Below are 9,078 nucleotides of genomic sequence, written 5' to 3' on the forward strand. Positions count from 1 at the left end.
GTCAACGTGTTGCGCGACACTTCAACAAAGACGATGTCTTTCATACTTCGAGCGTCCTACGGCGGTGTTCGTGCGCACAAGCTCAGCTCACTGGCTAAAACTGTCCTTACGTGGGACGTGTCTCTCATCACGCCAAACGTGGTTCCTATCATGGTTTACAATCGCTAAGAAACGGGCTGGTGCTTCACACGGACCGTGCTTCTCAACGTGATTTGCCACTGCAGCGCTCGCCAGAGCCTGTTGTCTTTATGAGAGGCGCAAACAACGAAGTTATTTTTATAAAATTGGACCCACCTAAAATGGCTACAGTAGCTCTAATAAAAACGTACGTGTGCTCCCTTGTCCATATGTTAGTCCTATTGTTCTGTTTGTAGTATTATAAATAAAAAGCCTAATATGCATTAAGAAGATGCAAAGCAAACAGGAAAGTTTCGTGCCCGGAAAGTAAGAACGTCAACAACGTCACTTTATAAATTTCCATTACAAATAGAGCAATACAGATTTGTAGTCTTACACGCCAGTTAATATTATTTCATCATTCCAAAGTTTTCGTTAAAGCCTAGTAGCGTTCTGAATATCAGGTAGGTGCATAAGGTCGTAGCGTTTTTGATTGGCTTTTTGGTATTCCAGTTATAACAGGTTTATCGATTGTCATTTTTCATTTGTAGTTCACTTTTGCTGTTTGGGTTTACATTTTGTTATTTTTTCATTTGGAGGTACTGAGTGGAGCTGTGGATGCTAGAAAATGGAGTGCCAAGTGAAGAAAACGGAATGTTCCGGACATATCCTTCTATTTGAGTTCAATAGAGGGATGACAACAGCGGAGGCAGCCAGAAACATTTCCGACGTATATGTGATAAATCCATTGGACAGAGCACGGCAAGAAAATGGTTTCCTCGTCTTAACGAGGATCGCTTTGACGTTAGTGACTCTACACGTTCAGAAAGACCTTCGGGGTTTGATGAAGATCATTTAAAGTCACTTATCCACAGTGAAGCACGTCAGTGGCCTCAAGCATTGGCAAATGTGATGAACTGGGATTATTCCACCATCGTACGACATTTGCGTGCAATGGGGAAGGTTCAAAATTGGGGGTAAGGATTTTGGCTTATAGTGCAGAGGGGTCCAAAAAAATGTATCCACTGTTTTATGGTCCATAACTGGCTAACTAATTGACGGAGTTGTCTCATCTTTGATAGTGTAATAGTTTGTAGTTCCGGCAATTGGCACACAAGCGTTGTATTGCGTTGTTTTGTTTTGTCAGATGACAGTCGCCAGATAGTCAGTGTTTTGTTCTTAGTTGTACCTAGTTACTCGAGTAAACATGGCTGGCGCAAGGCTTACATTCGATGAAAGGAAGTCAGTTTTGAAGTGGTATTTTAAGTACGAAAACATTAATGAGGTTCAACGGCAATGGCGAAATGAGAATCAAACAGAGCCACCGACACGTTTAACGATTCGTCGCATTCGAGGCAAATTTGAAGCCGAAGACTGTATTAAAGATGTACACAAACAACGATCTGGACGACATGTAACAGTAGCAAGTCCAGCTAACTCCCGTCGTGTGTTACAATAATTCACTCGCTCACCACAGAAGTCTGTGAGACAGTGTGCCCGTGAAACTGGAGTGAGTCGCTCAAGTGTTCGGCAAATTTTGAAGACAGCAAAGTGGAAGTGCTACATCCCACGATTGCAACACGCAATGAACGAGGACGACCCAGATTCTAGAATGCAGTACTGAGAGTGGTTCACTAATATGGTGCTCAACGATGAAGAGTTTGCAGAGGTGATTGTGTGATCTGATGAGGCACAGTTCAAATTCAATGGTACAGTAAATCGCCACAATTGCATCTACTGGGCCGCCGAATATCCTAACGTCCATGAAGACAAAGCCGTGAATTTGCCAAGAGTAAATGTGTGGTGTGGGTTGTCTTACCGGAGCTTGATTGGGCCATTCTTCTTTGATGGCACAGTGAGGTGAGGTGTACCTTCAGAAGCTTCCGACATCCATTTATCTGCCATCCGAGACTTGTATGGAGACGGAAGAGTTTACTTTCAACAAGATGGTGCCCCAGCCCACTACCAAAATCGTGTTAGGGCGTATCTCGACGAACTACCAGAAAGATGGATAGGCCGCAGAGGCGCTGTGGAGTATCCACCACGTTCCCCAGACCTAACTCCTCTGGACTTTTACCTGTGGGGATCACTAAAGGACGTCGTTTATCGACAAAAGCCACGCACATTGGATGAACTTCGATAATCCATCGTACATTCATGTGCAAATATCCAACTGAACACGTTGCAGTCAGTAGTTCGTGCTGCAGTTGGGCGGCATAGTTTGTGTGTGGGTGTTAATGGTGACCATTTCGAACACCTACAGTGATACCTTTAAGTTGGACTTTAAGCTACACTTTCACCAAAAATGAGACAACTCGGTCAATCAGTTTGCAAGTTATGAACTTTTAAACAGTGGATACATTTTTTGGACCCCTCTGTATATACGCCAAAATCACAAATATCAGCGGATGGGCGCATGTGCATCTCTGCATCTCTACTTGCTCGTCATCAACTGGCTCGTGAACAATACCGACCATTCCTATGCTCTATATGAAGATGGTATCTGTTCTTTCGGACTCTTACGGGAATCGGTAGACTTACTGCCGCGAGTAATGAGTGTAATGGGCAGGGGCACTACAAATGTAGTCTGCGGACAGAAAGTTGGAAATGTGGGTCTCACGGGGAGCGTGCCAGTGGTAAGTCCCTGCAGTCGCACTACCCTCTGTGTCCTAGATGGCAGTTCCGCTTCGAGCGCCGAGCGGCAAGGTTCATATTTATTTCACATGCCACAGTGTCGCTTATGTGAAGACTTCCTCGTTAGTGTTATTCCGTCTGCCGAGTGAGTCGTAGCGTCTCCGCTCCGCCTTTACCGTCTGTCTGTGTTCGTCTACATGCAGCGGCGTCGGCTACCATGGTTTCCACGGGTATTCCACGAAAAAGGTACTGTGAGCTTCACTTTCGATAGAACAACGCGACATGTGCAGCCCGAGTCTCTAGAAATCCACGATTGGCTTGTCGATACAATTCATGTGAACTCCGATCAGGTGCACACCGCTTATTTTGACGCAGGCGAGTACGTGTTTTACGTGAAATTTGTGGATCCCCTTCACATTGAAAGATCACTGTCGAAACTTGGTTCTCAAGTGCCGTCCAAGCATCGGTATAATTCCGTTAGTATGGTGTTACTCGCAGATGCTGAAATTGACTATACCAATGTTCGAGTGTTCAAACTCCCGCCGGAGGTTGACAACAACTTCATAAAGGACATATTTACTCCTTATGGTAAGGTGAAAAACGTCCGTCTCGAACGTTGGTCTACTCAACACAGATTACAGTGTTACAGTGGAAGTCGTTCCGTGGAAATGCATGTCAAACGCAACATTCCATCACGTTTACTGGTGTGTGGTTATCGCTTCCGTGTCATGTATACTGATCAAGAGGGAACCTACTTTCTGTGTAATGAAAGTGGACACGTTCAGTCTCGTTGCCCGGGAAGGGTTTTTGTATTAACGCCGTCATTAATGCAGCGTCGCAAACTGACGGTTGCTGATCTTGTTCCTTCCACTCCCTATGTCTGACCTGTTTCTGCTTCAGACCATAATGAACAAAAATTCATTTCTGATAATCGTGTAACTGAATTTCCGCCTTTACCCCCGGCACAGGTTCAGAATCCTATTGTCCCCAGGATAGAACCCGTAACAGTGACAAACAAGCGACGTCGCACTCCAGATGGTGAGGATGAGGATTTGGCCCCAAACCCCTCCACATTGATTGCGTCCCCTGATCATCTCAATGCTACGATATCTCCCATCCGTCGTACGATGAGTGGTGAAGAAGTTATCTCCAGCCTCCCTCCTGCTCGCGAGGTGGCTCCTCCTGGGCTGCCTGTGTGTGGAGAGGGAGTGGAGTCCTCCCCTTCGTCTTTGTGTCCTCCGTTACAGTCTGAGACAACGCAATGTCGTCCTGCTCCTTCGCCTTCAGACGCCGACGTTTTCCCGAATTTGCCGCCTCCAACAACTCCTGCGGAGAATAAAATTAGCGACCAAGTATCACCTGTTGTACTGGTAGTTCCACAGAATGCTTCCACCTTAGTGACTGGACCTGCAGTACGTGACCCTTGTTCTGATGGGCAGGAGGCTGTGCCTATTACCCCCCTCACACCTCCGTCTGCAGAGGCCGTCATGCCACGTAGCCGACAGAAACAGCGAATATAAACTGACCGTGCGGTAGCACGTAATACATTTAAGAAAAAAGGTTGTGATGATGGGGCTTCTGGTCCCCCGATGTCTGATTCATCTGTGGACTCCGCAATGGACCTTGACGCTCAGCTGTCTACCTAATTCTGCTCAATAAGTTCCGAACATGCCTTTATAGCAGTGATAATGAGCCAAGCCTACACGCTACGTTCCTTAAATGTTAATCGTGTGGAATCAGAATTGAGATTGGCTTCGCTGCGTCAGTTCATTCATGATTCATGTGCGGACATAGTCTTCTAACAGGAAGTGTTGTTTAGTAATTTCTCCTTACCCGGCTTTCGATTGATCTATAATGTAGGACCTGAGTATTCTACGGGGACCGCCTTATTCTTTCGCAAAGGCCTTCCAATAGCTGAGGTGGAAATGTTGGGTTCTGGCAGTGGTGTAGGATGTCAACTTTTTAATCTTACCTTGGTTCTTTTATATTCTCCTTCTGGCACTGGTCGCGCAGTGGAGCGTTCGCGTTTTTATAAAAAAGATATTGCTTATCTGTTGTGTAAGAGTCCTCCGGGTATTCTGTTGGATGGTGATTTAGCCTGTGTATTGCGTCCTGCATATCAATCTCCAAATTTTAATTTATCTCGTGAATTACATGAATTGGTCCACTCCTTACACCTAAAAGACGTCTGGATATGTAAATACCAGACGTTAGTTAAATTTACCCACTTTACTGAGATTTCTAGTAGCAGGTTAGATACGTTTTACTTATCAGACTGCCTGAGCGATGTTATTGTTAATGTTGAAGTCATCACAGCTTCCTTCATGGATCACTGTGCTGTGGCCGCAACTCTCAATCTTCCACGGCAACCAGCCAAATTGTTTCGACCTCCGTGAATGTTAAACTTAGCTCACCTCGCTTGATAGCAAAACCGAGGCTCAGGGAAACTGATACTTTTCTGTGCTGCCAAAGCGCTGGACTTTTGGAGAACTTATGAATATTACTATTCCATCCTGCGTGAACTTTATGCTGCTTCGGATCACGCCCCTCTGCGAATTGCGGACGTTAGGCGTGTAAAGGAAAAATTGTTGACCATAAAGAGAACACAAATGGAAGGTTTGAAAATCCGATCGAAGCCGCGTTCATTGGTGATGGAAGAACTGACTCCCTTATATTTTTTGCTTCGGCACCAGACCCGTCGCCGACGGTCTTACATTCATTCTCTCACGACAAATGATGGACGTATTGTAATGGCGCAAGCTAATATGGTCCGTATCTTACGCCAGTACTATGTAGACATCTACTACATCTAAGACCCACTTGTCAGCGTCTTGGGTACGACAATTACACCTGAACATAACACAACGGCCGGCCGAAGTGGCCGTGCGGTTACAGGCGCTGCAGTCTGGAACCGCAAGACCGCTACGGTCGCAGGTTCGAATCCTGCATCGGGCATGGATGTTTGTGATGTCCTTAGGTTAGTTAGGTTTAACTAGTTCTAAGTTCTCGGGGACTAATGACCTCAGCAGTTGAGTCCCATAGTGCTCAGAGCCATTTGAACCATAACACAACGCTCTTAGCTACCTTTCAGCCTGAGCAAGTTTACAAACTTACTGTGGGATCGCCTTCTCAAAAGTCCCCGGGTCTAGATGGACTTCCCCAGGAATTTTACGTGCGCTTTTTACCGTTGTTGGGTGCTCCATTTACCTCCCTTTTGAATGAAGTGTTAGAGGCTAGAGTAGTGCCGACTTCGTTCAAAGTGGGAAAAATTGTTTTAATCTCGAAACGCACTGGACCGGCTGCCCATGATAGTTTCGTCCAATTACTTTGTTAAACTTTGATTATAAAACTGTGGCGAGGGCAGTTAATAGTAGGATGTCGGCTCTGATGGAGACGATTGTTGCAAAACACCAAAGCTGCGTACCTGCTCGTACCATTCTTACCCCTATAGTCGAGTGCCGTGACGTGGTTTCTGTTGCTGCTGTAACGTCCGTCCCTTGTGCCCTTGCTTTTCTAGACTTCGATAATACATTTGATCGTGTTAGTCAGCAGGACTTTCTGCTTCGTATTCTGGAGGCAGTTGGTTTCACTGTTGACACACGGCGAGTGCTCTCAAATCTGTTTACGGGTTTTTCGGCTTCGGTGGTTGTCAATGGCCAACTGACGCCCCCAATAAATATCCGTAGGGGGAGGGGGGTGGGTTGCCTCAAGGAAGCCCGCTGTCAATGACATTGTTTGTGTTGCCTCTGGAGCCCCTACTTCGGATGCTAGCATCCCAAGCGAGTGGGGTAGCCGCGCTGTCTAAGGCGCCTTGTCACGATCCGGGCGGATCCCTCCGTCGGAGGGTCGAGTCCTCCCTCGGGCTTGGGGGTGTATGTGGTGTTCTTAGCGAAAGATAGTTTAAGTTAGATTAAGTAGTGTGTAAGCTTAGGGGCCGATGGCCTCAGCAGTTTGGTCCCATAAGATCTTACGTCAAATTTCCAATTCCTAGCATCCCAGCTGACAGGTTGGACGCTTTCCGGTGGGACTATAGTTGTTCGTGCATGCCCGGATGACGTGATAATTCTACTTCGCAATCCCGCTGAGATACCTCGACTGAAGGCCGTAATCGATGATTTTTGTCGGAGTTCAGGTGCAAAACTTCATGAAGGTAAATGCAAGATTGTTCCCTTGCGAGGTTTTGATGACGCGGTTGTTCCATGGGCTACTGCGGTGAATCGGCATAAGTCCCTCGGTATCATCATTGACCGTTGTCCACTGAGAATGGTGGCGCTAAACTGGAAGTCTGGTATGGAAAAAATTCAGGGAGCGATACTAGAGCATGATAGGCGTTCTCTTACGCTGCTCCAGAAAGTCCGAATACTAGATACATATATCTTATGCAAAGCTTATTACGTGGCCCAAGTTTATCCGCTTCCCTCGATGATGGAGAAGCAACTACAACAACTGTCTGGTTGTTTCTTATGGAAAAGATATATATTTTGCTTACTGTATGAGGTGATCACGAAGCCTCGTTCCTGTGAGGGGCTGGGCCTGACTGATATACAAAGGAAGACGCAGATGCTGTATGTGCGTCGTATTGTTTTGACGGTGACTCAAGCAACTCACACATTCACGTCTCATTTATTTCTGTGTGTCCGTCCTGCTAATCTTGAGCCCCTTATTGATGTTGGTCGCATAAATTATAAGTTAAAACACATTCGTGACTTCTATCTTGCGGTGAGCTATTTAGTGGCTGACGTCTTATGGAGACCTGCCCTCACCATGAAATTCCTAAAGACTCGTTGGGAAGCAGTCCTTTGCCCGAACCTCGTTAAAAGAGAATTCCCGCAAAATACCTGGGCGACAGTTTGATTCAATAACAGTCTTTCGATTTTGCCGATGCGCGTGTCGTCCTCGTGGTATAAGGTAGTAAATAACTTGATCCCAACGAACGAGCAGCTTTTCGGTATTGGGCTTAGTGACCCGGATTTATGTAGTCGTTGTATGTCTCCAGATACGAAGATACGATAGGACATCGCTTTGCTTGTGGGGGTCATATAGCAAACTGGTCTTGGATCAGGACACAATTGGCCGTCCTTACTCGATCTTTTGAGACTGCATACATTACGGACTTCATATTGCACCCGGATTCTTCTTTCTTTCCACGGTCGAAAACCCATATCGTTATGCGGTTGCTGGGACACTTCGTTCATTATGTTGTGGAAGGCGAGGGTGAAGATCACATGAACTTCATGCAGTACATGATCTGCCTACTGGACATGCTTGCGAATGCCTCGATATCGAGACCTCTTCGTCAACATGTTGAATCTTGTTTTCCGTCGGCAAGATGTTGGTTAATCTAATTTTTCTGTGATAAGTGTTTTTCTTTGTTATCTATGTTCCCATCTGATTGCTTCGGCTTGTCCTCTCCTGGTTTCCCTGTTCGTTTTTTTTTGTGTTTTGACTCAGCATCGCTCCAGTTCTATTGTAAAATGTGTATAGATGAAGTATAGCTACACAAGAGCGTATACAATCATTGCAATGAAATTGGGATTTTTCTTAGTTTGCTATTTCGAATGTAATCTGGTTTCGTTTTCCTTCTACTTTTGGATTCTATTACAAACTATAAAAATATATAAAAAATAAATTAATAAATTAGTAAAAAACCATATAAAAATAGTTGATACATATCATGTGAGCTTGGTGGTGGTTTGTCGGCTACGTTCTCGGTTTTTTTCCCTTCCTCTTTTTATTTATTATTCTGTCATTACAATTAATTTTCTCTCCTATTTGCTGCTTATATTACATGATGATTTGACTATGGTTTACTGAAGTGTCATGATAGTACCAAGTCATTCCGATAATAAAAAAAAATAGTGCAATCGTCTGTGCATCTGCCTAGCGAGCGGGAGCTCCTGGTTCGAGCCCCGAGCGGTCACAGGCTTTCGTCTGCCGCCGTTGCTGTGTTTCGGCGCTCTGTGGTAGTGTGGACGTCTGTCCCTCGATGTTTAGGATGAAATTGTTTTTTGAGGCAATGAAAAAAAAATAATAAAATAAAAAATGGCTCAATCTGATAGAGCGTCTGCCATGTACGCAGGAGATCCTCGGTTCGAGTCCCGGTGGGTGCACACATTTTCAACTGTCCCCGTTGATATGTATCAACGCCTGTAAGCAGCTAATGGTCTGGATTACATTGTAATTTCATTATTATCCTCTGTCGTTATTGGTAACGAAAAATGGTGTCTTTACGCTAACATAACGAAAAGAAAGGAATGACTGAGTCCAGACAAACCAGCAACACCACGTAAGAAGTCCTGCGCGCATATACAAAAGGTAGTGTTATGC

The sequence above is a fragment of the Schistocerca nitens genome, chromosome 5, assembly GCF_023898315.1.
Source record: "Schistocerca nitens isolate TAMUIC-IGC-003100 chromosome 5, iqSchNite1.1, whole genome shotgun sequence".
Lineage (NCBI taxonomy): Eukaryota > Metazoa > Arthropoda > Insecta > Orthoptera > Acrididae > Schistocerca > Schistocerca nitens.